The 23375-nt window shown below is 44.0% G+C and overlaps 1 long non-coding RNA gene and 1 pseudogene across 7 annotated transcripts; one reads left to right on the forward strand and one right to left on the reverse strand.

The window, feature by feature from the left end:
* Positions 1–288: 288 nt before the first annotated feature.
* On the forward strand, positions 289–3774 carry LOC127332181 (uncharacterized). 7 transcript variants are annotated; one of them, XR_011743546.1, is made up of 4 exons: positions 289–420; positions 519–605; positions 734–772; positions 860–3774. It is a non-coding gene; the product is annotated as an uncharacterized lncRNA (long non-coding RNA). The 7 variants fall into 7 exon arrangements; XR_011743547.1 differs by having other exon boundaries at positions 1628–3774; XR_011743544.1 differs by having other exon boundaries at positions 519–2423; positions 2562–3774.
* Positions 3775–10415: 6641 nt separating this feature from the next.
* Positions 10416–21577, reverse strand: LOC127332179 (putative F-box/LRR-repeat protein 23; annotated as a pseudogene).
* Between the last annotated feature and the right edge of the window lie 1798 nt (positions 21578–23375).

Genomic DNA, 23375 nt, shown 5'->3' on the forward strand with positions numbered 1-23375 from the left:
AAGGGATCAACATACACCAGTTTATCCACATCATTTATATGTAAGTTCCAATTGAAAATCATCTCTGATTTTATTTTTAGTTTGTCCGCATTATTCAGATGTAAGTTGACTCATATTTAGTTTTATTTTAATCAAAAATAGTGATGTTTTGCTCTGTACCTTGGTTTATTTGATTAGATTTAAATAGTTGATTGAAATAAACGCATATGTACCGAAATAAGCAGATGTACTTTGTATTTGGAAACATAGGCAAAGAAACTCTCATGCTCAACGATTCTGCAAGGCCTCGGACAGATGGCTGCAGAGCATCAACAGTGTGGCTACAAGGCGGACGAGGCATCGCTGGTTTGGTGAAGAAGAGCTGACTTGGAATTGGAGAAGAAGGCAGTGGTGATCTCATTTTTTTAATCTTCACCCAAGGTTACAAGTCATCTACCCTTCTTTTCCCCACCACAATCAACTGAAGTAGGGGGTGATGTAAAGTAACTTCTGATCGTGCTGTAGTTTGTTTGGCTCAGATACATGCATGAGAAGGAAGACTCCTGCTGTTAGGCTCCATCCATGACGGGGAGCCTCTGTTTCTTGATTGCTCATTGTTTAAGCTGGTCGATTTGTTTATCTCTGACTTCCCTTCTTTCCTTTTGTATTTATCTCTCGGGTAGATCTTGTAGTCAATAAAGACCGCATCTTTGGCCTCTGTTTGATGTGTGCCTGAGCCATGATCTTCTTGCAGATGCTATTCCATCCATCGGTTGCTAGCTGAAACCTTGAGGTGGGTTTTCTAGATTCAGATTTGTTGCCTGGCCTTGCACTATGGTTGTTATATTCTATGTGGGTTGGATGGTTCTCTGTATGACAGATGCTTCCTTGCATGAAGATTCTCGATTGTTTATTTCTGGCGCACGCCATCTATCTCGATCTGATGGTAGCTATCTTCCTTTGATCTGCTTGTGTACATGCTATTACATGCGTTTGACTCACCTATTTTGTATTGAGCAGATGTTACATGCTCAATTAGTGGTACATACTGTGTACTGATGCTTGCAATGGTTTTTTTTAATGTTGTGTAGTGATTTTTGTTACTTTAATTTTTTGTGGTTTGTAAGCCTCCCGATTCTAATTGAAATAACCTCATATCAATACTGTCGGTGTTAGTTTCCTCGCTGATAATGTGGTACCTATTCAGTCAGAATTTTCCTGGAAGAGTAAAACTGGATGACTACAATTTTAGTGTCCGGCATGTGTTTTGTATTGTTTACCAGAGCCTATGTTAGTTAACTCAAATTAGAATTATGCCTTTTAAATTATGTGACACATCTTCTTCCTCTACACTAAGATAATTCATGTATTATAAGCAGAATAATGCAAAATCTAATTTTACTGGAGTCCTTTCTCTGGTTTCATGACTTCATGGCTTTCGAAACATGTGGTCCAACACCAAGAATCATTCCTCTTAATGTTTAATTTTGTGAAATGTTAGCTGCAGTAGTTTTACCGATAATGGAAGGGTCTGAGTACTTCCATTGGCAAAAAATGTGAAGTGAATCTCAAGATAGCTTTGCTCTTTGTATCATTGTCAATTTCTTTATTTCCTTTGGAAATGACAAAATGGTGTTTGTTTTTGCAGCTTGCAGAAATTCTTAGTAAGGGAAGATTGGTTAATAAATGAATTTGCCAGTCCATATTTGAACGGCGCTTGATTGTTTCTACCAATTTTTTTACTGGAATTGATTGCTGTATACCAAAGTCTTCTGCTTATAACTTCACGGTATGTTCTGCAGGTTTGCTAAGTTATGGAAAGTTATTTTTTATCTATTGAATTTAGATCCGTGAGACTTTTGTTGAAGCTGATAAGGTTATAATTAAAATTTCCGACTAATGGATCATCATTTGTAATTCCTTTTTAGAATGTGTTTACTATCAAGTGGTATCATGTAAATGTATTCAGAACAAAAAGGACTAGCTTCTTTGCGGGAGCATGTTTCAATTCTTCGCTTAACATTTTCACTGAAACCTTGGTTTTGATAAGAAAATCTTTCTATTTATGGTTTTGGTAGTTAAGTTGAAGTTCAATAAAGAATATGACCTGAGTTGGACAGAAAGTGTTGAGCAGGTACGTAATCATCCTGATAGAAATAATAAACTCACCTCTACTTCAGTTGTTACTTTCATCCTTCCTGTTTACTGCATACTCTGTTTTTAGAAGCAACTCAAGCCCACTTTTTTCTTACGGTGTTTTATGGTGTTGTGGAGTAGTGTTTCATAAGATATTTAATGGTTCAAGATTGTTTATGTTTTAACTCTACACTGAGATATATGCTTTTTTTGGCAGCCGCTGAGATATATGATTTAATTTCACTTGGGGAGGAGAAGAGAACAGAAAGAGGCAGATCTATGGGAAAATTCCGAAATACATGTATCTGGTGAGCCTTCAAGTTCACATGCAATTTAGAACATCCTACTTTAAGAAACATACAGATTAAAAGTATAAAATTATAGCTCTTGACGAATGATTCACATTCACTTACCCTCACCAGCATGTTTGTGTGTTACTTTTATAGAAACACAAAGCTGTTGGTACTTTTTTTTCCCCAAAAAGAGGTTGGACCCATGGCCTCTGGATCAAAGTTGTTGGTCCTAATGTCTTATTGTTTTAGTTCCCCTAATTTGTGACACAACTTGTAGACTAGGGTCACCTATCACACATAATCAATTTGTATTATTAAAAAACTGAGAACTGTTATGCTCCTTTCATTTTTGTCATTATCGTAGCATGTTAATTAGGAACCAGAAGAAACACATGAATTTGCTCATAGCACATTCTCTATTTTCCGATCTGTTATGTAATTTCGAGTTTGTGCTTTAGCATGTTCATTAGGAACCTGAAGAAACACATGAATTTGCTTATAGCATATTCTCTCTTTTCTGATCTTTTATGTAATTTTGAGTTTGTGCTTTTGCAAATTTGATCTCATGTATGTGAGGAAAGTTTTCTGGGCCAGACCTCCATACCGCTATCACCACTACTTTCATCTTTCCTTTTCTTCGTCATGTTGCTTGCATACCTCTGCTTCAGAAACAAGCCAGGAGCCATCATTTTTACCAGCTGTCTATTTGTTTCATACTAGGAAAAATGCATTAGATAAATTTAATGGTTTCAAGGGTGGCACAGGTGCACAACTATTGTTTCAGGTTCGGCTTTCCGATCATTGATTTCCCATCTATTACCTTCCTCTTCAGTGATATACAATCCCATATATCCCTTATATATACATCTCCTTCTGGTTCTTGCCAATCTCTACTCGCTTTTAGATTCCGGGGCTTTAGGATAGCAGTAATATAAAAATGTACCAATTTCATTTACATATGGTTTTCTAACCAGCAGCAATTGGTAAGAATTGAACCCAAGGACAAGTACTCTGAGGTAATGTAGAGTTCTGTTTCTCAACGAAGGAGCTATATCCAAGTACCAGTACTGTTAAGTCTTAGGAATTGAATACAAGGTCACCATCTAAGATGATCTGGTTAGTACACTTTTGCATGTAGGGGAGGATCCTTGCGCAAGGCCGTTTCTCTTTACCCCGCAGTTCTTTATTTAATTTTTATGATGTAAGTTAGGCGCTATAACAGGGAATATCATTTCTTGATATTAGACCAATGGACACAACAGAAATATGTTGACTTCTTCTTTTAGTGTTTAGGCATTTGTGCATTTACATTCGGTTGAATTATGTGCTATGTTATGTGCTATGGAATATACATTAGCTGGTGTTATTCTTTGCCAAATCCAGTGCCTTGTGTTTGTGCAGTATGGATACCCAGGTCAAGCTTGCAGTCATGGTCAAGGTGATGGGCGCACTGGATCCAGGGGTCAGGCGACCCAGGTCAGAGTCAAGTTCCTTGACAACCGGATCCGCCTCATCGACGTGAATTTCACGGGATCGTGCGCCTTTAGATGGAATGTTGTGTGCCTTTCATTGAGTTGCCTTATAAATATAGTTATTACATGTGCAATTTCATCCTCATTGACATTGAGGACATCGTCGGTAATCTTAATCAACTTTTATGATTTTTATCGTCTTTATTTATACAAAGTCTGCATCAGGATGATTTTTACGGGATCGTGCGCCAAGGCGCACATCTAAATCTAGTATAACGTGAATTGGCAGTCGGTACGGGTGGACGGTACGGGCACAGCCCACCCATACTAAGCAACTCTGCTATAGGATTGGGGCATATCTATGGCGCTGCACTCGGTACGGGCGCGTGGTATGGTCGTAGTCCCCCGTACGGGCGATCTCTATTCTTTCTGTGAAAATTCCGAAAATTTGCAACTTTTTCGAAGCTGGTACAGGCAACCGGTACGGGTGGGTGCCCCCGTACGGATGATCGCCATTCTCTCGGTACTCTTCGAAACGAATTTTCATATTTCCATCTTCTGGTCGCGAAGTGGTACAGGCGCGTCCCACCATACCGGTGGTGGAACACGCAAAAATTGATATTTCTTTTGCATGTTTGCACATGCCTTTACACACCAACATTACCTCGAAAAATACTAAGGAAAACAACAGTATATAAAACTGAAGAATACCCATATGTTAGTATATCAAATCAAAAGGTATAGACACCTATTTCTTCTCCACTTTTCCAAAGGATCTCATGAACGCTCTTTAAATGTTAGTGTTATGATACACTGTGAGTTTTGTAAGGGTATGGTTTTGTTCAGTTTGAGCATGCATAAAATTGTTGAAAGTGCTTTCAATAGAAACATTACTATTGCTTGCTCCACTACCATTATTCTAGTCTTATTTTGAACTCCTGCAGGATTAGTATATTGTTTTTGAAAATTCGAGCCAAAGTTTTAACTCTTCCATATAGGGTTATAAGTATTTCGAGCTACGAAATCTACTTCCTCAACATTATATTTGGTGATGGAATTAACTTGGGTATTTCTAGTACCATTTAAAATATTTAAAAGCTTATCTACCTTCGAAGTAAGCTCTTCATTATTGCATTCGTTGAATCAGTTCACCTTTCTTGAGGAGGATCTATCTACATGCCATGGGGCATGGTTGATTTTCATGTCATCTCTAGAAGTCTTATAGCGACATCAACTTGCTTCCTCATGAATGTACCTCTGGATACAGTATCAAGCATAGACTTTGAAATTGGGTTAAGGGCATTATAAAATAAGTGGATAATTAACCAGTCCTCCATTCCATGGCTTGGACAGCTCATGACGGCTTCCTTCATCCTTTCCTATGCAAGCGCTATTGGCCCATGATCTTCTTGTCTAAAACCTGTAATATTAGATCGTACCTGCATAGTCTTTGCTGGAGGGAAAAACTTAGTCATGAAAATATTAGTACATTCCTCCTATGAATTAATAGTACCTTTAGGCAAAGCTAGCAACCAGTCTTTTGCTTTTCCACTTAATGAAAAAGGAAACAAGCGAAGTTTTACCGTATTGGGGTTGACATCTTTAATACGCATCATATCGCATATCTCAGTAAATGTATTCAAATGCATACCGAGCCTCTAAATTGATTCTATTAAACTAAACTTAAAAGTTTAGGCTTAATTACAAAGTTCTCTACTGTGACAATGGGCTCAGTAATAGGTGCACGAATAAAGTCATCATTAGGAACAACATATTCCCCAAGCTTCTTTTGTGCCATGGTCCCTATATTTTTGGTATTTTTGATTAAGACAAACAAAAGAACAAGTATCTATTTTTTTGGGTTTTCAAATAGATAACAAAAGTAAAATAATAACAATAATTAAAACAACAAAAACAAAACTAACTAACAAGGTCTCTAGTAACCTTACCGTAAGAGCGAAATTGCTTCCTCAGCAACGGCACCCGAAAAAGGGTTGATGTCTTTGATCTAGATTATGGATTGCAGTATTGTAAGTTTTTTTTCTCTAGAATACCTAGGTTTAATCAAACCTTGGAAAGCACTGCTAAAATGGTGTAAAGGAAACATCTACAATACTTGCTAGTTGATTTTATCTTACGTTTACCGGAACTTTCCAGTTTACATTGTTTGGTGTTATGTTCAATGGATTAAAATAGGCCAGGGTCAAGGATTATCCTACGGCTATGCATACATATAGAAATGAAGTACACATGTGTAGTAAATAAAATAGTGATAAGAGATTTGTGAGCAGCACATCCGTAAATACTACTGCCCTAAAACCTGAGGTGACAAGAGTCTTTTGATCCAACCATTGTCCCCACAACCGCGAGTAACACCAGTAATTAAGTACATACATACAAACCAAAACATTAATATACATGATTCAGTTGTTGATCCCAAGCGAATCACTTAACGTGCACCGTCATTTTCCCTTTTTTGTCACTAAGGTTTCGTGATAGCACGCCGTTCTCCCCTCATCCCACCTCTTCCTTTGATCTATCCGAGAGAAATGGGTACTTGTAGGTCCTTGAATCGAGGCAAAGATACAAGATTGCAAAGCTCATATTCAACTTCTAGACAAACTCATGAGAGTAGATGCATATAAACGCTGCGTTGATTCACCCCAGCCCGCAACCCGTGAGGACTACTCACACATGATATGAAGATCGAAGATATAAATCGTTGTTGAAAATACTTGGATTGAAATCACAATATATTTTTACAATGGTCGCCAATTCTCAAGGAGATCTCTATTACAATGATGATGGCTATGGAGGTGATTGGAGAGGAAAATTGATGAAAAATGGTGGTGGATCTCCTTCGGTGTGGTGTAGATGGATCTAGTGGATGGCGGCTCTGTGTGGCGACGAATGGCTCTCAACCAGTTCCCTTTACAAAACTTATAGGGTTTGACCTCGGGAATCTTTCGACGCCCAGTACGAGCGGACGGTACGGGCGGGGCTTGCCCGTACCGATGTCCGCTAAACTTCCTGGAACCGACTTTGACCCTCTCATTGATTTTGCTGCACTTGTGATGAGATTTTTTTCAGTAATTGCAGGTCCATTTGCCATTAAGACTTGATTTCATGCACACCATACAAAGAGAGAAATGATTGCACATCTTTGTAATAATTAGTCATTAGTGGCATACTTAGAGAGAAGTTTAGTCAATTTCTTGACTTAGCAAAGGGTTTAAACATGAGGAAAAATGGTGTATTTCACAGCCATCACTCCTCCTCCTCCTCCTCCTCCTTTTCTTCTCACCGACGACCTCCTCCTACTGTTGTATGGATGACCTTATACTCCTTCCCGATGGCCTCCTGCTCCTCCAATGGCCTCCTCCTCCTCCACCACCTCTGGCCTCCTCAACCGACCTCCTCCTCCTCCACCACCTCTGGCCTCCTCAACCGACCTCCTCCTCCTCCGGTGGCCTCCTCATCCTCCTCCGGAGGCCTCCTCCTCCTGCACCACCTACACCGGTGCGACAATGACAACACGGCAGCCCACGACCACTGTTTTCAAGGACAAGCCAGAGCTAGATCTAGATTTAGATCGGCCTTTTTTCCGATTTCGAGAAAACTTACTGCCGGCGCACTAGGCTAGTGCGACGGAAATAAATCGTGTTACCGCTAACGCACCAGGCTAGTTTTTTTTCGATATGGGAGCATCGCCCCAGCCTCTGCATCAATAGATGCACACGGCTATCTTTATTAAACCAGAAGTACGGTAAAAGTTTACAAAAAAATTCAAGATTACACTCATGGGAAAGCTAAGGTCGACACATGAATCAACCAAAGGAAAATGCAACACAAAGACAGCCTATCCATTTGCTAATCTATTAGTGTATCGCCATCCAGTAGCCCGGAAAAAGAAGTCCTGAGCAACCACTAGCATCCGGTTGCATCCAGTAACCATACCCTCCCGGTGTTCCAAAGGGAGAAGGAAAACCCATTGTTGAATCCAATGAGCAGTGCGTCGGATAACCTGCAAAAAATTAGTTCCATTTTGTTTATTAAAGATAATGTCATTCCTAGTCCTCCAAATGGACCAGCATAAAGCGGAAACACCCACACGGATTTTGTGTTTATCCTCCTTACGTACACCATTAAGCCATTTACCAAACATATTAGTAACATTAGCTGGTGGAGGGATATTGTAAGTGAGATACACCATACGCCAAATAATTTTTGCAAAGGGACAATGAAGAAACAAATGATTAACAGTTTCAGTGGAATCACAAAAACAACATTTTTGACACCCATTCCACTTCCTTTTAGCTAGATTATCCTTAGTAAGAAGCACTTTGTTACTAAGAAACCACATAAATATTTTAATTTTCAGCGGTATCTTTAATTTCCACAAATATTTACGAAGGAAAATAGTATGTCCATTCATCATATCAAGATACATAGACTTAACTGAAAATATACCAGAATCTGTGAGCTTCCAAAAAAACACATCAGGTTCAGTAGTTAAAGTAATTGTCATTAACCGTTGACATAAATCCAGCCATTGTAACCATTTGTTATCGTTTAAACCTCTTCTGAAAGAAATATTTAAAGGCGTATGTGCTAGAACCGTTGAGACAAGGGTATTTTTATGTTGAACAATGTTATATAAAGCTGGGTATTGTTGACATAACGGGGCATCCCCCATCCAAACGTCCTCCCAGAACCTAGTAGTCATCCCATTTCCCACTTTAAAAAAAACCCTGTCAAAAAAATCTTTCTTTACATGCATAAGTCCTTTCCAAAATTGTGAATCATTAGGTTTCGCTTCAACTTGTGAAAGTGTTTTATTCTTGAGATACTTATTATACAACAGCTGCTGCCACATACCCTCTTCCGAGAGCAATTTAAACAGCCATTTACCGAGTAAGCATTTGTTTTTAACCTCAAGTACCTCAATCCCTAGTCCCCCTTGATCCTTCGGTCTATACAAAATATTCCATCTAGATAAACGATATTTCTTTTTATTTTCTTCAGATTGCCAAAAGAAATTAGATCTATAGAAATCTAGCCTTTTCCTTACTCCCACTGGAATTTCTAGGAAGGATAACATAAACATCGGTAGACTTGTTAGGACCACTGGCATGTTCCCGCCGGCGTAAGCTGGTGCGCCGGGGATAAGCAAAATATGTGTCCACATCGGTAGGCCTTTTCCTAGTAGTGTTGCATGGTGAATTCGAATCTTACCGATGCTTTTGGCTGAGGAGCGTACCCACTTACAACCTAGCTGTTAGGTGTAGGGAATTGATCAGGTCGTGGAGTATCGATCAAGCCTTTTCTGATTGAAATGGGTACTTATTTCTCACTCTTTGCATTTTAAAGTAAGTGTTGCACTTTTCTTTAGATATGGATGTATTCGAAGGAGAAGAGGATGGGTTTCGAGGAAACTTTTTTTCTTCTATTAAAATACATCTAGATACATCTATATCCCGACAAAATGACGACACTTATTTTAAAATAGAGGTTGTACTTTTTGTTCCGCCGAGATGGTAGAGTCTTACTATAGCGGTTAATAGCATCCAAACCTATTAAGATTAAGAACCTTATTTCTTATTCTGCTCAGAAATGTTCTTGTCTTTATATTTTACATTCAGAAATTCAATTCAGCTCCCGGGTGCGTATGCTTCCTCTACCAAAAAATTATATTTCAAAGAGCCGAATTTTTTTTAAAAAAAATTCTACATGTACAACTTCATAATATATGTCTGTTCGTCAGGTTTCACGAAAAACCAATATTTTTTATAAATGATCTATGTAAAAAAAAAGAAAATTTATCTTGTAAAAAGCATTATTTCTAGCACTAAATTTTATCTTTTTTATACACATCACATGACAAGTCATTTTTTTATGAAACAACTTTGTCAGCGTGTAGCACGTGAAAATGTTCGTACGGGTTTTTCGTTTCAATTTTTTAAAATTCAAAATAGGTGTAAGATGAATTTTAAAAACACAACTCCCACATTCAGCTTCTAAGCACAGTGGGCTCTTCTATGCCGACATATATAGGTCCTAAATACGACACCAGCTCTCGTAGATTATCCTTGCGGTGCCGTTCCTCATGGAATGCGTGTACCAACTTTTAGTTCCTCGTAATAATTGAAGAACCGTGATTCATAGTACTCCCTCCGTTCCGGTTCACAGGGCTCACATGAATTTGCACCGCGACCAAGAACGCATTTGATTGGACACTAAAACTCTTCTTAGCTCTTATCTCACTCCAATCAGCTGTACTTCATAATTAATAGGGATACGCATGCACCCTAGCCCCACATAAAAACTAGTTCGGTTTTCACCCCCGCATGCATGCAATGGTTGTTTAAAAAGAAGAAAGAGAAGGTAGTGAGTAACTAGAGGGGGTTACTACTTCTAATTAAATGCATGCAAGCCTTAGTGGAAAGGTATTATGGGACAAATGTTTTTTCAGATTAGGCCCTGTGAACCGGGACGGAGGGAGTATGCCCTTGACCCGATACCGGCACTGCGCATAGGCTTGTGACATCAATATTTGCTTTACATGTTATTTATTGCATTGTATACTATATTTCGTTTGAAATTCTGTAGTGACTATTGATCTATTAAACTGATTTTCCTTAAACATGAGCTAAATTTATTTTTCCGAAAATCCTAGGTCCGCCGCTGTCGTGGGGACGCCTGAGCGTGTGGACCCGGGAGCACCTCGCGTGCAGCTCGTCGTTCATCACGATGTTGAAGCAGTGGCGGATGTCGAGCGACTCTAGGAGTGGGCAGCCATCGAGGATTGCTGCTAGGCCACCGTTGCTGATGCGTTTCGCGAAGAGCTGCAGCGAGCGCAGCTCAGGCATCGTTGTGGCAATCGCAGCCGCCTCCACATCCCCGGAAACTCGGCAGTCTTCGAATCGCCCGCTGCTCAGCCGGAGACGTTTCAGCAGCGGGCAGGCCTTGCCGGCGGCCGCGCACGTCTTGGAGAAGTCCATGAGGTAGTTTGAGACCTCTAGCTCCTCTAGGAGAGTGAATTTTGTTATCGTTAACGCTAGAGACGTGTCGCAGATGCTATTGCAAGAGATGAGACGGAGGCTCTTCAGTGAAAGCGCCCTGCAAAACAAGCACGTACCCGCTTGAGTCTGAATTGTTGCTGAGCAATAAGTTGATTATAATCTTGAGGGCATAAAGTATTACACATAAGAAAAATTGCTTATCACAGAATGTAAATAAATCTTCTTTTCTAATTGCAGCACGGATGGTCCGAATTTCCTGTCCAGGCTTGGTTCACAAAGACTCTCTTAGTCCTGAGTGCCAGTATTAGAATTCTAACCTAACTTAATATCTCTCCGCTTAAAGTGTGTAACCAAGTAGCCGCGTACATTCGAAATTGTCATTTTAATTTTGCCTGCACATTTTAACTTGGTGGTGTGCATCGAGAAATGACTTAGTCCCGTGCACGGAACTTCCCATGCACGAAACCACTATGTTTCGTTGCGTTTCAATAAGTCTACGATTTCTAAAACCTGATGAAACTTAATGATATTTGGTATAGCATCAATCGTAAAGCAAGAAACAATGTGAATCCGACAGTAACCACATGCACAGGACTTGTTATATTGTGATCCAAATTCATATACTAAAAGGAGGCTAACTTCTGACGAGCGGAGCGAGGCCCGTCGCTGGAGGCTTGGGCCGAAGCGGGGGGTGCGGGGGGCGGCAGCCCCCCGCGGTACGGATCGTTGCCACCGTCTATATATATTCCCTGTAAGCCGTCGATAGGGTTTTATCGCATCATTGTACACCCACGGCGTTTGTAAACACCACCGAAATAGTGAAGTTTTGCTGGCTGGCGCCCGTGGTTTTTTTCCCTTGTGTGTTGCAAGGGTTTTCCACGTTAAAATCTCGTGTCCCCTGCAGTGTTTTAATTTTCTTTCTTTTTTTTGTGCATCTCGATTATAACAAGTGGTATCAGAGCCCGTGTTCTTTGGATCTAGGGTTTACGAGATGTCGTCACTGAAGTTCGATCTACCGCAGCTGGACTACACCACAAGATTTGCTTTGTGGCAAGTGAAGATGAGGGAGATTCTCGCCCAATCTTCAGATCTGGATGAAGCGATCGATGCTTTCGGCGAGAAAGCGAAGGATACCTGGACCGATGCGGAGAAGCGAAAAGACCGTAAGGCTTTATCGTTGATTCAACTCCATCTGTCCAATAATATTCTGCAGGAAGTGCTGCAGGAGAAAACCACCGCCGAGTTATGGGTCAAACTAGAGGAGATCTGTTTGTCCAAGGATCTCACGGGCAGATTGCACGTGAAGATGAAGCTGTTCTCGCATAAGTTGCAAGAGGGAGGTTCGGTAATGAATCACCTATCTTCCTGGAAAGAGATTGTTTCTGATTTGCAGTCTATAGAAGTTAAGTATGAGGATGAGGATTTAGGTCTTCTTCTTTTATGCTCGCTGCCTAATTCTTTCAGTAATTTTCGTGACACCATATTATTGAGCCGCGACAAACTAACTCTCGCGGAAGTTTATGATGCTCTCCAACAAAAGGAGAAAATGAAATCTATGGTGCAGGCTGAAAGTTCGACCTCCAAGGCGGAGGCATTAGAGGTCCGTGGCAGGCCTGAGCAGCGAGATAACTACTACCACAACAACAGAGATAAGAGCAAGGGCGACAGAGGTCGCTCAAAGTCCAAAGGACGTGACAAGTTCTGCAGGTATTGTAAGAAATCTAACCACAATATTGATGATTGTTGGAAGCTGCAGAACAAGGAGAAAAGGAACGGAACTTACCAACCGAAAAATAATGATGGTAATGGTAAGGCTGCCGTTGTCACCGGTAGGGGTGAGGCTGCTGTTGTTGCTGGTAGTGATAGTTCTGATGGAGATTGCTTAGCTGTCTTGGCTGCATGTGTTTCACGTGATGATGAATGGATTCTTGACACTGCATGTTCGTTTCATATTTGCTGTAACAAAGATTGGTTCAGTTCTTATGAGTCTGTGCAGAGTGGAGATTTTGTGCGTGTGGGGAATGACAACCAGTGCAGCATTGTTGGCATTGGTTCTGTTCAGATCAAGACCCATGATGGAATGACACGCACGTTGACAGGAGTGAAAAACATACCCTCCATGGCAAGGAATTTGATCTCTTTGAGTACCCTTGGTTGTGACGGGTACAAGTACAAAGGTGGGAACAAACTTTTGAAGGTATCATCAGGTTCTCTCATTATTATGATTGGTGATATGAATTCTGCGAAATTATATGTCCTTAGAGGTTGCACTTTGCCTGGTATTGCTGCTGCTGTTAGTTCTGATGAAACTAGTAAGACTAACCCTTGGCATAAGCGTCTTGGACATATGAGTGAGCTTGGCATGGCAGAATTGGCAAAGAGAGAGCTAATTGATGGCTGCGATTTAGGTAATCTTGAGTTCTGTGAGCACTGCATCTTTGGTAAGCATAAAAGAGTAAAATTTAATGCTTCCGTTCATACCACCAAAGGCATTTTAGATTATGTACACGCTGATGTTTGGGGTCCGTCCCGTAGAACTTCTAATGGTGGTGCTAATTACATGCTTACTATTATTGATGATTACTCAAGAAAAGTGTGGCCATATTTCCTGAAACATAAATCTGATGTTTTTAATGCTTTTAAGAAGTGGAAAGTTATGGTAGAAACCCAAACAGAAAAGAAGGTTAAGATACTCCGTACTGACAATGGTATGGAATTTTGTTCAAATGAATTTGATGAGTTTTGCAGCAATGATGGGATGGTAAGACATCATACCATTCCGTACACCCCTCAACAGAATGGCGTGGCTGAACGCATGAACAGGACCATTATTTCGAGGGCTCGCTGCATGTTGTCTAATGCAAAGATGCATAGAGGTTTTTGGGCTGAAGCAGCCTCCACCGCATGTTATCTCATCAACAGGTCACCTTCTATTCCACTTGATAAGAAAACTCCAATTGAGGTATGGTCTGGTTCGCCTGCTGATTATTCAGATTTGAGAGTTTTTGGTTGCACTGCTTACGCTCATGTTGATAATAGAAAGTTGGAGCCAAGGGCTGTTAAGTGCATCTTCCTTGGTTATGGTTCAGGAGTTAAGGCATATAGATTATGGAATCCTGAAACTAAGAAAATTGTGTTGAGCAGGAATGTCGTTTTTAATGAGGCGGTTATGTTTAATGATAGTCCGTCTACTGATTTTTCTGATGCTATTGATTCTCCTGATGTTTCTGATGATGAGCAGCACAGAATTGGCGTGCAGGTGGAGCACGCAAAGGAGAATGAAAATGTGGTTCCTGAAACCAACAATGATGATAATGATGTTCCACCTTCACCACCTTTTGTTCAGCGACAAGGACGGTCTATTGCTGCTGACCGCCCTAAGAGAAATATTACACCTCCTACCCGATTAATTCAAGAATGTGATATTGTTGATTATGCTTTGAGTTGTGCTGAACATGTGGAGCATGATATTGAACCAGCTACATATACTGAAGCCATTGCTTCGGTTGATAAAGAGAAGTGGGTAGGTGCGATGCAAGAAGAGATGCAATCGCTTGAGAAGAATGGCACATGGGATGTTGTGCACTTGCCTAAACAAAAGAAGGTTGTCCGCTGCAAGTGGATATTTAAAAGAAAGGAAGGTTTGTCTCCTAATGAGCCTCCACGGTTTAAGGCAAGGTTAGTAGCAAAAGGTTTCAGTCAAATTCCAGGTGTTGATTATAATGATGTATTCTCCCCGGTTGTGAAGCATAGTTCTATTCGTGCTTTCTTTGGTATTGTTGCTATGCATGATCTTGAGCTTGAGCAGCTAGTTGTAAAGACTGCTTTTCTGCATGGTGAGTTGGAGGAGGAGATATACATGGACCAACCTGAAGGTTATGTTGTGCCTGGTAAGGAGGATCTTGTTTGCAATTTAAAGAGGTCCCTTTATGGTCTGAAACAGTCGTCACGACAGTGGTATAAAAGGTTTGATTCATTTATGCTTACACATGGTTTTGAGAGATCTCAGTATGATAGTTGTGTGTATATCAAGTTTGTTAATGGATCACCTATTTATTTGCTGCTATATGTTGATGATATGTTGATTGCTGCCAAGAGCATGAAAGAGATTACTATTTTAAAGAATCAATTAAGTAGTGAGTTTGAGATGAAGGATCTTGGTCCTGCTAAGAAAATACTAGGCATGGAAATTAGAAGGGATAGAAAGTCTAGTTTGTTGTTTCTTAGTCAGGAAAAGTACATTGAGAAAGTTCTTCATCGTTTTAATATGCATGATGCAAAGTCAGTTACTACTCCTATTGCTTCTCATTTCAAGTTGTCAGCTTTGCAATGTCCTAGCTCTGAAGATGATATTGAGTACATGTCTCGAGTTCCCTATTCTAGTGCTGTTGGTTCCTTGATGTATGCCATGGTTTGTTCACGTCCTGATCTGTCATATGCTATGAGTTTGGTCAGTCGATACATGGCTAATCCTGGTAAAGAACATTGGAAAGTTGTTCAGTGGATTTTCAGGTACCTTCGCGGCACATCAAAAGCTTGCTTGAGGTTTGGCAGGATTGGTGAGGGGCTCGCCGGATATGTGGATTCAGATTATGCTGGCGATTTGGATAAGAGAAGGTCCCTCACAGGTTATGTGTTTACTATTGGTGGATGTGCTGTTAGCTGGAAGGCTACTTTGCAGGATGCTGTTGCACAATCTACTACTGAGGCTGAGTATATGGCTATTGCTGAGGCAGGTAAAGAGGTTGTTTGGCTGAAAGGTTTATATGCTGAACTTTGTGGAGATAATTCTTGCATTAAGTTATTCAGTGACAGTCAAAGTGCTGTTTATCTTACTAAAGTTCAGATGTTCCATGAGAGGACAAAGCACATTGATATTAAGTACCACGCAATCAGAGATGTGGTTGCAAAAGGTAAAGTGAAGGTATGCAAGATAAGTACTCATGATAATCCTGCTGATATGATGACTAAGCCTGTTCCTGTGTCCAAGTTTGAGCTTTGCTCAAGCTTGGTTGGTATAACTGTTTAGCCCAATTGGCTATTGGCGCCAGCAAGTGTTTTCTTTGTTGATTCAGGTGATTGTTGAAGTGCATGCTACAAGAAATTTGTCTCAAGGTGGAGTTTGTTATATTGTGATCCAAATTCATATACTAAAGGGAGGCTAACTTCTGACGAGCGGAGCGAGGCCCGTCGCCGGAGGCTTGGGCCGAAGCGGGGGGTGCGGGGGGCGGCAGCCCCCCGCGGTACGGATCGTTGCCACCGTCTATATATATTCCCTGTAAGCCGCCGCTAGGGTTTTATCGCATCATTGTACACCCACGGCGTTTGTAAACACCACCGAAATAGTGAAGTTTTGCTGGCTGGCGCCCGTGGTTTTTTCCCTTGTGTGTTGCAAGGGTTTTCCACGTTAAAATCTCGTGTCCCCTGCAGTGTTTTACTTTTCGTTCTTCTTTTATTGTGCATCTCGATTATAACAGGACCTCCCATGCACGGGGCAATCTCCACTCTCGGTGTGCATCGATGTCAAATATGACATAACCAAACATCTTTTTTTATGGAAAAAAGGTAGGGAGATTCCTTAATTATGTAATGTGTATTGGGTACTTACATATACAAAGACTAAAAACAGAATGTGCTAAAATAGTTTCCAACCAATCGAAAAATTGGAAAGTATACTTTTTTCTAGACCAGTGACCCACTGAGACAAATTCAAGTACATCACGTATGCAATATTGGTGCCATTTATCAGAAGTGGGGGGCTTCATTATCAAAGAGTAATTTGTTCCTTCTGACCCAAATGCTTGTTCCATGAGGCGGAAAAAGGGGCATCTTCAACTTGGCTTTGATATCACTAAAAGCTTCATAAACCAATAGATTTGTATGATCTTGTAGGGCTAATATAATCTCAACCAAAGTTTTAAATATCAAGCTATAGCCTATTGGGAGATCGACCTGTCGCTGCGGCTATGTCATTTATAGGCTAAATGAGAAAAAAACAGATAATAGCTGGCTATATTTAGCCTCTAATTTAGCCACTAAACCTCATGCATTTTTAATTTCTCTTCTCTTTTATTTTTTATTTCTTGTTTTCTGAATTTGAATTTAATATAATTAGATAAAACTTGTGAGTTGAATAATTAAATACTTATTTGCCTTAAATAGTTGAATAAGTTGTATCACGAATCGAGTTTGAGCCATTGTTTTCCTCTTCTTTTGGTAAAATATGACTGAAATATTCCAAATTTTTGAAGAAAAAAAAAGCTAAATGGAATAGCCCGCTATAACCCGGCTATAGCCTTTTATAGCCTCCAAAAAAAATCGTAGCTAAATAAGATAACCGACTATCTTAAACTATGATCTCAATATCTTTGGGAAAAGAAGATAGGACTAGAAAAGATGCTGGAGGGATTCCTCGACATTGCAGTTGTGCAAGGTAGAGTTATAGGAAGGAATCTTTTACGGTACAACTTACTGGTCCCTTGGAGGAGTAATATATGAAGGATATTTTATGCAATTCACAAGGCAAGAAAATCATAACGCAGATTTGGATTGATTTGTTACGAGATTAAAATAAATTGAATCATACCACATCATAACTTGATATTCTGTTGCTACTTACCAAGCATACGCATATGACTCGATTGATCCCATGACCCCTTTTTTGTTTGTCCACAAGATTTCACGTAAATTATTGATACATTTTCTTCAAATTTTAAATACCGAAATCCAAAATGTTCCAAAACTACCGAAATTTCAAAAAAAATAGTGGGTACCAAATTTATCTCTTTACGTAATATTTTTGCTCCTAAGACTAAGAGCATACCAGCCACGGATCTAATCAGGCCATGCCGGAGTGCTGAACATAGGCTGATGTCGACGCCACATCGTTCACCAAAAGACGATCCATCCATGTCATTGGCACAACAGCTGGTCAACCTAATTTAACGTCGGACAAACGTCGGTTAACTTCGACTAATGCGGTGGCGGTTCCTCAGGCAGCCACAGGCAAGGCGTTTCGTCGCCTTACCCATGTGGTGACATTAATATGCGTCACCAACTCCTCGCGTGCATCCAACGTTTAAATAGGCTCCAGCACCCCCCTCCCCTCCTCACTCACATTCCCACAACCCACATCGCACAATTGCTGCCACTAAACCACTCAAATTAAGCAGTAGCGTAGCGACACCAATGATGTCTCAGAATGGTAATGGAAATGTCACGAACACAGCGGTGCTACGGCAGAGAGTGGCTCCGACCCACAATTTGACGGTCGATGAGGTGTATGAGCTCCACGACCACTGAGAGGGGGCGCTAACAGACATGGAGCGTTGCGCCATCTCGGGGATGCCAACAACGTAGAGAACTAATAGTCCGTCTTCCGCCATCAACGGGCTCCTGCCACGATGGTGCCAGGTGCCCCGAAGAACAAGAACGATGAGGGCGGCGAATGTTGATGGGGGTCCGGCCGCACCCTCGACGTTGTCATCGCCCATGTCAAGGGCGACAAAGAGCATCTACCTCCTTACCCTAGCCATTTCATGCACCAACGTGATGAGCTTTGAGCAGGTCAACGCCGCGCTCATTCTCTTCGGGGGCACTCTACTAGTCTGCGGCGCACCGCGCCCTTTGTCGTTGGCGGACGTTGGAGTCAGGTGTTGTTGTGTGCCGCTGTAGACCCCCATGACAACCCATTAGGGGCGTTGTTGTGTGCCTTCAAAGTATATAAGTTTTTTCTCTATGAATGTCAAGAGATCCTAATTCTTTGACGACTTACACGGATTGTTTATACATAAGAGAATAAAATAATAAGTTATTATAAGCAATGTTAAGAATGGAAAGTTTCCTTTATTAGGTGGATCTTTATGCCTGCTAAATCTGCTCCTTGGTGAAAAGATACTAATCTTAAAATCAACTAGTATTGATTAAAGTGAACGGTTAATATTTTCCGATCCCTACCGTAAAAAGCCTCTGTAGGAGGAGGGTCACAAGATTCTCTCTTTTAAGAGAATTCCTAGTACTTTTCTTTTTTTGAGGGAGAGAATTCCTAGTACTTAGTAGGTCATGAAGTAATAGCAACCTTATGTTTAAGCTTGCATGAAGCAGTGGTAAGCGCCTTCCCCGGCGCGCCTGGCGCTCTGCTTCACTTCACAGTGGCTCAGAGAGTGCGGGTTGCTACTAGTTAGAGCATTTCCAGCCTTCTTCCCGATGAGATCTCTAGGACGTTTTTTTTTATCCGGATGGACGAAAATGATCTAGTCGCGTCCCCCGTTCCTCATTTTCGTCTGGATTAGGTTTTCGTCCATCCGGAAAGCCCAGGTCATCCCCGGCCCCCCCGGGAGCGCTCGGAGACTCCGGACGAAACGAAAGCGCGGAAAACACCGAGAAAACTTCCCGCGCGGCTGGTGGCCCCTACTTGTCGGCGAGAAAGTCCGATCGTCGTCCTCATCGCATCGTCTTCCGCCCGCTGTAAAAGTCTGCAGCCGGTCAGTCTCCGTCGGACACGTAGCTTCCACGCGGCGAGTTAATGTCGTCGCCTCGGTTTCACGCGTGTCGCCCTCTATTTATCGCCGAACTACCGCGTCTGGCCGCATTCACCATGTCGTTTCTCTGTTCACCACCAATCTTCCCCAACCTCATCTAGCGAGAGCAAGCGGCGATTATCCATGGCGAACGACGGAGCGGCCAACAACGGCTTCGGCCGCCGCTCTCTCCACCAATGGGAGGGGCGGCTCCTGCACGTGGCGGGCTACCCCGCGCCGCCGGACTTCCGCGCACCGGGAGGATGGCAACTCAACGCGGGAGGCGTCCCGATCCCGCCGCCGATGGGTCGCGCCGCACTGGAGGTGGAGATCGACGCGGTGCTCGTCACTCTCAGTGACGAGCAGCGCGCGGAGGAGAGCTTCTGGCCAGACAACTACGAGGCGTGGACGCAGTTCTTCCGGCAAAGGTACGAACGCGAGCTCGCAGCGTACGACGGCCCCCCTCCTCCTCCTGCTAGGAACAACGCCGCCGGCCTCCGCCGGTGGTGGAGCGCGCCTGGATGCACCCTCGAGAATGTGCTCGCACACGTCGAGGGTGGGCACTCCCCCGTTATGGGGATGCCGCCGCCGGTGGCTGCTACCGTGTCGCGCCGGCACGGTAGTTCCTTGACGCCGAGGAGGATGGCGATGTCCAGGTCCGGCGGATCGGCTCCTCCGCCGTCGACACCGTGCTTCATCAAGAAGGAGCCGGCGTCGCCATCGCCGACCAAATGGCACAGCAGCGGCACCCTCATCATCCGCGGGCGGAAGAGGAAGCCGTCGAAGAAGGAGGCCGCCGCCGTGAACCAGCTCGCCGAGGAGGAGGCCAAGCCCGCCGAGGACGCCGCGGTGGCGGAGGCGATCGATAGGTCGCTCAACGACCTTGACCCCATCGACAACGCGCTCCCCATCGACCCCGCGATCGACTGGTCCAGGCGGGACTGGGAGCGGCAGGAGGCGGAGCAGCAGCGTCGGCTGCTGGACCTGGCTGCCGCGCGGCAACGCACCGTCCGCGCCGCCGCACCGGCCGCGGCAACGAATGCCGCGCCCAGGCCCGTGCCGCTGATCAAGTTCAAGGAGAGCAGCGACGACGACCTCTACCGGCTGACGCCACCACGCGCCTGCGACCCTGGCCAGAGTTCTAGCCGCTGGTACGAGGCGCCGTCATCCGAGGACGCCGGCAACTCAAGCGACGACAACGACGGCGGCGCCGACTACACGGCCTTCTACCGCCATTTCGGCATGTAGAAGGCCGCTATTAGTTTTAATTCATGTTTCCATTTGGCCGAATTCAAATATATGTACGAACTCGTCTATATAAGTAAATATTTTTAAATTTCGCTTATATTTGAATGAGTTTCGCCTAGTTTTGTCTGAATTCACCGTATTTTGTCAAAGTTTTCATCCACCTTGGACTCGCCGCTGGGAAAAATAGATGTCCCCAAGTTAAAAAAATACATCCATGCAGCATTGAATAGCGCCGGATTTCGGTCTGGGAGGTCCAGCGGCTGGAGATGCTGTAAGTTAAGTAATCTGATCGTAGGTAGGTCCTGTCTTGCAACTCCTTTTCTTTCTTTGGATCGCGGATCGACAAAACAAGAGAAGGGAATTAGTTAGAATCCTTACGATGTATCGCTGAGGAGGGAGATGACGTTGTCGTCGAGGTCGCCCTCGGCCCAGAAGGCCTGGCACTGCCCCGCGCCTGACGGACTCCCGCGCCATGCTGTTGATGCAGCCGGGGGAGATGGGGCGGCGGCCATGGAGGCGTAGGTCGACGCGGCGCCATAGCTGGGGCTCCTCCTGCGCTGCCCGCGCCCAGGGCCCGCACACCTGAGCCGCCCCCATGAGGATGTCCAAGCGGCCCAGCCTGAGGAGCACGGTGAGCAGCGCGTCCCGCGGCAGCTCCGCCCAGTCCCTCGTTACCTCCTCCGGCGCCGGCGGCCGTTCTTCTCGGTGGGACGAGGAAGAGGAGGAGGAGGAGGAGGAGGAGGCCATGGCTATCAGGCTATGGCGCACGACGCTGCGCTGCGCTGCGGTGCCAACACGGCGTGGAAACTCGAGATCAATCGCCGAGGCGCCGTGCCAGCGACATCAAGTGCTCTTGTAGCTGCAGTAGGTACGACGAAGTAAGACGTCCAAACCGCCTCTGAGTCACGTCTCACTACAAACAAGACAAACGGCCGGCCCACATCTGTTCACACATAATATGGCGGTGAGAGCGCGCACGCGAGGTATAAAGTATAATTTGTGACATCAGGTTTTCATTTAGTCATAAACTCATAATGCAGGTCAAAGCTCAGCTTTTCATACTGCTGCTGCTTCTTTGTCATAATTTATGATATCAGTTTTTCATGTAATCATAATTTGAGGCAGCCAAAGCCCTCGTCGTCTCGCACGCCATTGACCCTTAGAGCAAGATGAAGGCTCCTCATAGCCCGTGGCCTCAATCTGGCGTGGCGTCTTGTCTTGTCTGCTGGCTAGTCTTTGAAAGTAAATCTTTGTAAAAACTTAGAGCATCTTTAGCCGTCTTCCCGGATGCCCCATGATCCCTTTTTTCATCCGGATGAACGAAAAGAGCTCAGTCGAACCCCTGGAATCTCGTTTTCATTCGGATTTGGGCTTTCATCTGTTCGGCGAGCTCAGGTCACCCCCCCCCCCCCCCCACGGGGAGCGCTCGGGGAGTCCGGACGAAACGAAAGCGCGGGAAACGTCAAGAAAACTTGCCGCGCGGATGGTGGCGCTGACTTATCGGCGACAAAGGCCAATCGTCTTCCACGTGCTTCAAAAGCCTGCCGCCTGTCAGTCTTCGCCGGACGCGTAGCTTCCACGCGGCGAGTTAATGTTGTCGCCTCGGATTCACGTGCGGCTCCCTCTATTTATCGCGGAACCTACCGCGTCTGGCCGCATTTAGCACCGCCGTTTCCCTCCTCTCCCCAGGCCTATCTTCTCTCCCCAATCCGCCTCCAGCGAGCAATGGCGGGCCAAGGCGAAGGCGCGGTGAACAACGGCTTCGGCCAGTGTTCCCTACACCAGTGGGAGGCGGGACTCCTGCACATGGCGGGCTACCCGGCCGCCGCCGGACTTCCGCGTGCCCGGAGGATGGCGCCTGAGCGCGGGGGGCGTCCCGATCCCGCCGCTTCCGGTGGAAGGCGACGAGCTCGACGCTGCTATCGACGTTGTGCGGGTCACCCTCATCGAGGAGCAGCGCGCGGAGGAGCGGTACCTCCCGACAACTACGATGCATGGAACGAGTTCTTCCGTCTCCGGCACGAACGGGAACTCGCGGCATACGACGGTCCTCCCCCTCCTCCAGCGTGTAACAACGCCGCCGGCCACCGCCGCTGGTGGGGTGCGCCGGGCCGCACGCTCGCTAGTGTGCTCCCGCACATTGAGGCTGGCAACTCCCCCGTCCTAGGGGTGCCGCCGTCGGCGCCGGCACCGTTTCGGCACGCCATTTTTCAAGTTTAGTTTTTGTTTCCCTGTCGCCGAATTCAAATATATGTACGAATTTGGCCTATATATGTACGAACTCGCCTATATATGTTAAATATCTTTAAATATCGCTTATGTTTGAACGAATTTCGCCTTATTTTATCTGAATTTGTCGTTATTTGTTAAAACTTTTCATCCATCATGGACTCGCCGCTGGAAAAATGGATCTCCCCAGACTAAAAATTACATTCATCCGGCGCTAATAGCGCCGGATTTCGGCCTCGAGAGCCCCACCTGCTGGAGATGCTCTTATCAATTGTGTCCTACGCTGACTGTTTGTGCTTCATTCGTGCCATAATCCTAATAATAGTATCCACTATTTGACTAAATTTGTATGCACTTCTTTGTAGGTTTAATTGTCCATTTGTCTTCGGTATCTCTAAGTTATTAAGTAGAATAAAATACCCTTGCCCAGGAAATGCTCTTATCTATGGCCCTCCAATTAGCGCACATCCGTACCTT

The sequence above is a fragment of the Lolium perenne genome, chromosome 4 (assembly GCF_019359855.2).
Source record: "Lolium perenne isolate Kyuss_39 chromosome 4, Kyuss_2.0, whole genome shotgun sequence".
NCBI lineage: Eukaryota > Viridiplantae > Streptophyta > Magnoliopsida > Poales > Poaceae > Lolium > Lolium perenne.